This window comes from Mesocricetus auratus, unplaced genomic scaffold (assembly GCF_017639785.1).
Source record: "Mesocricetus auratus isolate SY011 unplaced genomic scaffold, BCM_Maur_2.0 Super-Scaffold_100015, whole genome shotgun sequence".
NCBI lineage: Eukaryota > Metazoa > Chordata > Mammalia > Rodentia > Cricetidae > Mesocricetus > Mesocricetus auratus.
Window position 1 is genome coordinate 42,945,616 of NW_024429198.1, and position 8,462 is coordinate 42,954,077.

General features: G+C 41.5%; 1 long non-coding RNA gene across 1 annotated transcript; it reads right to left on the reverse strand.

Moving 5' to 3' along the window:
• Nucleotides 1-1,257: 1,257 nt before the first annotated feature.
• LOC121144336 lies at nt 1,258-7,526 on the reverse strand. The gene is made up of 3 exons (XR_005881677.1): nt 7,425-7,526; nt 2,584-2,825; nt 1,258-1,830 (listed from the first exon to the last, which is right to left on the reverse strand). It is a non-coding gene; the product is annotated as an uncharacterized LOC121144336 (long non-coding RNA).
• Nucleotides 7,527-8,462: the final 936 nt, after the last annotated feature.

The window sequence follows — 8,462 nt, forward strand, 5'->3', positions numbered from 1 at the left end:
AGGTTAATATGTTCCTAAAATGAGAGAGACAAACGTGAAACAGCAAAGACATGCCAAGATATTGCTCTTGTTCAACAGTGTAGGCAATTTTTCAAAGTATTAAATAATTGCTTTTGAATAATAGAAGAATATTTCACAGTTCCTGGATCATCCACAGTTTAATAGTTACAGGCTTAACACAAAATTTAACCTGCATTATGAATCCTTCCATCACCCTGTTGTTATATTCAGACAATTAACAAACTATTTTAAACCCTTACTTATGTCATTTACAATTTCCATGCAAAATACTTCCAACCATAGCTGATTCCAGCCCATCAGTGTGCATCCACTGAAGGCAGGGTTAGGGAGGAACGTGCAGTTACACACCTATCACCGTCTGCTTTCTATTGCTAAAGGGTCATAACGAAAAGCTACTTGGGAAGGAAAGGGCTTATTTCAATTTACAGATTATAGTCCGCCATGAAGGGAAATCGGGGCAGGAACTCGAGGCAGGCACCTGGAGGCAGGAACCAATGCAGAGACCATGGAGGAGCTCCACTTACTGGCTCACTGTTTGCTTTCTTACACATCCCAGGACCATCCATCCAGAGAGGACATTGCCCACAGTGGGCTGGCCCTTCCACATCAACCATCTGTCAAGAAAATGCCCACAGGCTTCCCCACAGGCCAATCTGATGGGGGCATCTTCTCGGCGAGGTTCCCTCTTCCCAGATGACCCTAATTTATATCAAGTTGACAAAAAGACTAGCCTGCACATCCTAATCAGTGTTTTATTTCTGTGAAGAGACGCCCCGGTCAGGGCAACTCCTGGGGTTTGCTTATGGTTTAGAGGGTTAGTTCATTGCCATGGCTGATAGCATGGCGGCACACAGACAGACATGGGTCCTAGATATGGAGCTAAAAGTTCTGCATCTGGATCTGAAAGCACCAGGAAGACTGGCTTGGACCCCTGAAACCTCAAAACCCACACCCAGAAGGCAACACCTACTCCAACAAGGCCATGCCTCCTAACCCCTGTCAAGTAGCACTACTGCCCAGTGAGCAAGCATTCACACATATGAGCCTATGGGGGCCACTCCTATTCACACCACCACACAGCACAACATCTTTCTTTGTATGGAGTTCTGCTAAGACATGCGAACAGCCTTCAGAATACCGTGACACGGAGCTGGAACTAACATAACCACAAAGTGATGGCCTTTTAGACTCTAGTTTCTCTTTAGATTATAGAAATCTTTCTCATTTCAAAAGTGATGAGTTTTGAGTACAGTTTTTTAATATTTGTGTCATCATAAGTTTATATGCTTTAATTTTTTAAAATAGCCATATCTAACAACTTGCTTGCAAAGTTCCTAAGAATGTAATAGTTGGCTTTCACAGACCAGTGCATGTCAGGTTTGGCAAACCATGAAGCCTCAATTCTTCATGGGAATTATAACTTCTTGGAAAACTCCCACAAAGCACAGAAATTGGGAGAGTCTTGTCACATGGGCCTCACAACACCGCTCCTGCCTCTTCCTGTTTTGTCTTCTTCAGACTTGCATAGACATAGCTATTTCCGACACAGGACTCTGAGTAGCCTTACTCACAGGTTCCGCTTTCTTCTGTGTTGCTTTGAGGTCTCTTTGTGAGTCACTTTCCCCTTTTTCATTCCCATTGCATTCCTGGCTCGGCCTCCACGTGTTCATGTTCCCATTTTCCATCGACCAGCACACAGCTTTTATGTTGGCATTTTCCATGGTTGTCTCCAATCCTCCCTCTCTTCTTTTGGCACAAAGGTTTACAGGAATCCATGTCTACCAGAGGATTAGGAAATGTTAGCTAGCCCTATAATAAAATTAAAAAATTTATTAAAAATGGGACAGATCTTTAAAAGGCTGATTATAAATTTATCTCATTTCAAAGCCTCAATGATATATGGTTATCAAATACTAAATAATTCATGGACGCTTTTAAAGCAAAATATTATACAGAGCCTTTCTAAAGGAAAAATGATACTCAACAAGTAGTATAGAATCATTATCTTATGTTTGTAATGACTATAAATATAAACTAGGTGTAAATATAGCTCTCATGCAATCATGTAAACAAATGTAAAAAATCAATAACATTTTAATAGCAATATCAATTCGACCTGATGAATGCTGCTTTCAAAAGCAAGTTGCCATTATTAGTATAAGTAATATGTTGAAAAATTAGTTGATTAAGTAATGAATCAATAAACCTAAACCTCATCCATTGATGGCAATAAATGTCAGTCATGACATCTCTGTTTTCTTCACCCACACAATATTGCAACATGAATATCTTCATTGTCACACAATAAGGTTTCTTCTCCCTTAGATTCTCCCATATCTGCTACTGTTAATAAAAAAGAAAAAACCAACAAAGAATATTTGCCAGATAGTTCTTAGATGTCTTCAGTATTTAATTTATAGTTGCCTAAGGGGATTTTTAGTTTTCTTTCCTATTAACTGTTTTTTTTTTTTAATCTCTTGAGCCACCATTTTTACCTCACCATGGGAAATATCATCTTACGATTCAGAGTACAGTGTCTATCCTGGAGAAGAATCAACTTACATATCTCTTCACTTTTCTCCCACCAGGTGCTTAAGTTGCAGATGTCCTGTCATGTAAGAGAGCAACCCTGGTCCATGCTTATTAGCATCCTCTGAATTGGCTTCTTCTGTCATATGTTGCTCCCAAAGATCACGACATCACATTTCCTGCCTTCTTGTTGGGATGATCCCACTGGCCTATGCACCGGGTCCCTAAACCAGTCCAGCCCGTCTTGGAAGCAGCCAGGAAGTCTCTGTGCTTTCCTGGAATGGAAAGGGACGTAGGCGTGAACGGGTGTGGAAGAGACGCCTGCCCGCTCGGGAGCGCCCATGCTTTCACCTGCTGTACCATCACTGCACTGGCCACTGCAAAGCACTCTGGTAGGCGTCACCATCACCCTCTGTCCCGTTCCTCTAGCCCAGGCCAGTTATTTTACTGTACCCTTCTCCAAAGTCCACTTTGGTCCATCCCAGAAAGCTTCTACTCCAGCAGTTCACCTATGCACTTCCCTGCTAATCTCTCTCCTCCCTGAGTGTGAAGGATCTTTCTCTGTCTAGGGTGAAAATCACTCTTACATCATCACTCACTGTTTTGTCTCAATTGTTCATGGGCCAAAGCAGTAATACATTAGTGAATGTTTAACTCTCCAGAGGGAAACGTTTATCAGTCTTCATAGTATGAATACTTCCATGGAGTTATTTCAAGATATACACATGATGATGATACTGAATATAGAGTTTGAAAGGCATCCACAGTTTGCCAGATTTAGTCCATCACTAGACATTGAAGCCACTGGCTACTGATAGCCAAAATTCAAATTTTAGAGTCTTTTTTCTCACCCTCAAAAATCCATCTCTACAGTAGACAGTATTGTTTTTCAAGATGTTTCCTTGTTGACATTAAAAGACTTTATTTTAGAACACAAAGCCAAGAAAGTGTCTTTCTTGTTGTCATATTGGCATATAAACCCGGGCCTCATACATGGTGGGCAAGCACTCTCAGAGAGCTCCATTCCCAGACCAAAAAAAAAGTCTCTTTACCAATTCTCTCCTGAGAACTGAATATTTAAAGTCTTGTTCCTTTGTGCCGAGTGGTGAGAGAAAGCTCATGGGTTCATGAAAGCCTGGGAGGAAAAAAGAATCTTCACTCTCTCAAAACGATATCTACCATTTACTAACAACCTTTTAAAATGTAGTGTGAAATAGCAAATGTGCTACCAACAGAAGCCATACTCAGAAAGCTGTCAGACTGACATGAAATTAGAGAAAAGAGAGAGTAAGGGGTAGAGAATAGGAGAGAAGAGGGAGGGAGGGAGAGAGAGAGACCTAGTGACCAATCTCAATGGTTGCATCATGCCGCACTTGTTAAATACAATGATATTCCTTGTCTCATTTGAAGATGACGCAGACTTGATTACAGAGTCTGGAAGAAGAGGAGACCCCAATGTTCTTCTGACCAGCCCTCCAGCTATCAGCCACTAAGGGGGACTGGAGACAGGAAACATGGCTCTGATGCTCACTCCCCATATCCACTTGTCCTAGTGACTTAAAGAAATAATTTACACTAGTGCAGTGATTCTCAACCCTCCCACTACTGCGACCCTTTAATGCAGCTCCTCATGTGTGGTGACCCCAGCCTACAATTATTTTTATTGCTATTTCATAACTGTAATTTTGCTCCTGTTACAAATCCTGATGTAAGTATCTGTGTTTTCTCGTGATCTTAGGTGACCCCTGTGTGTAGATGGAAGTTTCTGTCCTGCCTGATCCTGCATCTGTTTAGTCCCAAATGAACACACTGAGGGTCATGTTAACTATAAACCATTTGGCCGATGACTCAGGTTTCTTATTGACTAAATATCTCTTAATTATTAACCCATTTCTACTAATCTGTATATCTCCACATGCCCTTGGCTTACTGGTGATTCCTGGGCCTCTTCTTCCTTGAGAGCTACATGGCATCTCTCTTATGACTCACTCTCTGTGACCTCTTCCCAGAATTCTCCTAGTCTAGTAGCCCCACCTATACTTCCTGCCTGACTATACATCCTGGCTGTCCATTGGCCAAAACAGCTTTATTCATCAACCAATAAGAGAAACAAACATATATACAGAATGATATTTCCCATCATCTCCTCTTTTCTGTCTAAACAAAAAGGAAGGTTTTAACTTTAACATAGCAAAACTATATATAACAAAGCAGTTATCAAGCAAGAACTATAGTTAGCAATATTTAATCCATTAACATTTGGCAAAATTTAAAGAAAATATTCTCTCATTTATCCTATCTTTGGGAGTCTAAAGTTTTATTTGTAACTTATATTTTATCATAACTAAGGAAAACCATAACCATAACTATCTGTCTTCAATTCCATCAAAGACCCCCAGAAGAATGATATATAAACTCTAGAACTGACAGAGACATCTTGCTGCCTGGACAGCCACCCTAAGTTTCTCTGTAACATTGGGGCATCCATCTTCAGCCCACAGGCCATAGTGTTTGGCAGACTTTTTAATGAAGTAAGAAATTTGAGGAGCTGTTATATCTTGCATTGGCAAAGTTTGTCAGTTGCTTTCTTCTGAAAAGCAGGAATCCTGAAGGACCGTCCTGTCTGCTGGCAAGTACAGCAGTCACTTTTCTTTGTAACCTGCTTGTCCAGTTTGGCCAGCGACCTTACTGTCAGCAGTTGAGGCCAATTTTGTCACATTGAAGGCAAACTCCATAACAAATTTCTGTGATGCCCATCTTCCTCTCTGATGTAACTGTGTTTCCAGGAGCAGTTGTGCCTCATTGTCATCAAAAACCCTAGTAAGCCATTTGAAATGTCATATCCTGTAGATCTTTGAAAGGTTTTGAAGAATACCTATCCATTTGAAAATATATCTCTGTATATCTAGAAAATCTAACTAACATAACTATAGATTTAACTATTATAGCTGACTATAATCGGTGTTTAATTATACATTACATTTTTTAAAGAGCTGTATGAACATAATACCTAAACAAGAGTATAAATATACATGTAACAAAACTGACCTCAAATTTTTATCAATAAACCCAAATCCATACCAATACAAAGTATTCATTTCTATATCATATTCCCTTTTTTTCTTTAGAAAGAGACTGACTGTGATCATTAAACATTTAATCAACCCTGTTTAAGTGAAAACAAGCATTCATAAACAATATTTGGGAATGTGGCATAGTTCTTTCTAAACTGCTTCCTGCTGTTTGGGGGTGCTGAAATACCATGGGGATCCTGAGAAAACCCAGAACCTTGGCAAATCCTGGCTGTAGGGATCTGTGAGACTGCGTGGTCTCAGCTGTTTGGATGTTGGATCATCTGAGTCATGGCTTCAGGGGATCTTGTTAGATCAAACCATATTAGTCTGGAAGGAATCCACAGCTTTTGATCTTCTGTAGAAACAAAAGCAGAACCTCTTTTCCAAAGTAACATGACATTAGACTTAAATTTTGGAGTCAAGGAATTTTTAAAATATATATGTTGGATTAATCCAGCAGTATTTACATGTGTCTTTTGGGGGTTATTGCTCCTTCCTCAGCAGTCAAACAACTCAGAGACAACATAATACATACAGTATCCAGACTCTGGGTATTTTCCATCTTTACATGTTTTTTTTCAAATTACTATATTTTATTTATTTATTTATTTATTTATTTAGGGTGTTTTGAGACAGGGTTTCTCTGTATATCTTTGGCTATGCTTGAACTTACTCTGTAGACCAGGCTGACTTTGAAATCACAGGGATCCACCGGCCTCTGCCTCCAGAGTACTGGGATTAAAGGTGTGTGCCACCATGTCCAGCTACACTATTTCTTTTTTAAGGACTTTCTCTGTGCTTTTTTTCTCTCTCCCAAGCCTATGTATATTTTTAAACACAATGCAAACCATTTAGAGGTTCTCTTCATGTGAATCTGTGCTTAATGTTTATCTCTATCTTTTTCTGACCACGAGTCTTTAATCTGCTAAACTGCATGGCTAGGATTAAGGTGAGGCTTTGGCTGCTGGCTCCAACCAGTTAGGCTCCAACACGGTAGGGGTACATTTACCTCCAGCTCTGGGAGCTGTGCTCACTGCCTCAACTCTGGTCTATGCTGCCATCAAGCAGCTTGTGGCACACTGCCCGTAAACCTTTTTTGTCTGTATGAGTAAAAGTTAACTCTGCCGCGCAGCATGCTGTGAGGCTTGGAGATATCCTCTGTGTACTACAGTGGTAATCCACCATGCTGTGTTCAAAACCAACTGTCATAGAGTCTGCACCATGGCCTGCATGAGATTGTGAGACTTGGAAACCCACTACAGCTCCATTTCTGTGTTCAGAACCTTTTTTTAAAAGCTTTGGTCAGGTTTTACATGGAAATTCTTGCCAAATGTTCCTGTCCCACTCACGGTCCTGCTGCTGTTTAGTCCCGAATACACACAGAGGCTCATATTAGTTATAAACTGTTTGACTGATGGCTCAGGCTTCTTACTGGCCAGCTCTCTCTTAATTATTAACCCATTTCTATTAATCTGTGTGCCGGTGATTCCTGGGCCTCTTCCTCCTCAGCAGCTACATGGCTTCTCTCTTGCTACTCACTCTCTGCGTCCTCTTCCCAGCATTCTCCTAGTCTGGTAGCCCCACCTATACTTCCTGCCTGGCTACAGCCTGCTATTGGCCAAAACAGCTTTATTCATCAACCAATGAGAGAAACATATGTCCACAGCATACAGAAGGACATCCCCCATCACCTGTGAAAGGGTCATTGACCCACAAAGGAGTCGTGACCCACAGATTGCAAACTACTGCAGTAGAGGTTTTAGAGCATTAAAATTGTAATGGGAGCCATAGCTACCATACCTGGGGCTGGGGAAGTAGGGGCAAGCTGACATTGCTGGTTCTGGAGCTGGAGGGGCACCTGGGTAAAGCTGATGTCCTTGAGGTTAGATGGTGTTGAAGAAACTGAAAAGAGAAAATTCCATCTACTGGAATCTGCTATTGCTACCAAGGTAAAGAATCACTACTGTGGCAACAATGGCAGCAAGTGCCACCTGTATGTCACCTCTCCTCCACAAGTGTCCCCCAGCATCCTCTACAGGGACCTAACCCTCCTCCACAAGTGTCCCCCAGCATCCTCTACAGGGAGACCCACCAGGGATCCCATTGGCAGAGGAGGAAATGTAGTAAGCCCCAATTCACATGTGCTAATGTTAGAACATCCCTCGCCTCACCTGTTTCCATTTCCCTGTGGATGACTGAAACAGTGTTAACCCCATAGAGCACACACATGCCTTTCTCTTGCACGCACACACACACACACACACACACAAGATTTGACCCACAAATTATGCTCACTAAAAATGACAATAAGTTAATAATAGAATAATTATGACAACACAGTGAACTAGAAGTTATATGGCAAGTGGTCTCTTTCTCGAAATATGATACTGTGTTATGTGTTCACACCCTGCATGACTGCAGGTAACTGAAAACATGGGAAGTAAAACTCTGAATGAGGCGAGGCTATTGTACAAATATCACTGGTCTAAGTGTCATGGCAGTATTTACCCGGGTGAAGTGAGCCGAGAGACAACTTAAAAACCACAGTACCAAAACTGGACCAGGGCAGGTGGGAACTGACCTGTGTGTGGCTTCCTCTGGGGAAGCGATCAGAGACTCAGGAAACTTTGTCAGAGCTCCACCCAGCCTTGCCTTGTGAATCATCCTCATTTGAGGAGATGTTCCTGTTGTTACTGAAGGTTGGGACTCACAACCATACATCCAGAGAATCATGTTATCATTCCGTGGATGAATGTAGAAGCCATCAGTACAGCAAACTGGCTTTAGCTTAGCCAACACCCCTTCTGCTGCAGAGAAGGTCTCTTTGGACTAGGAAGC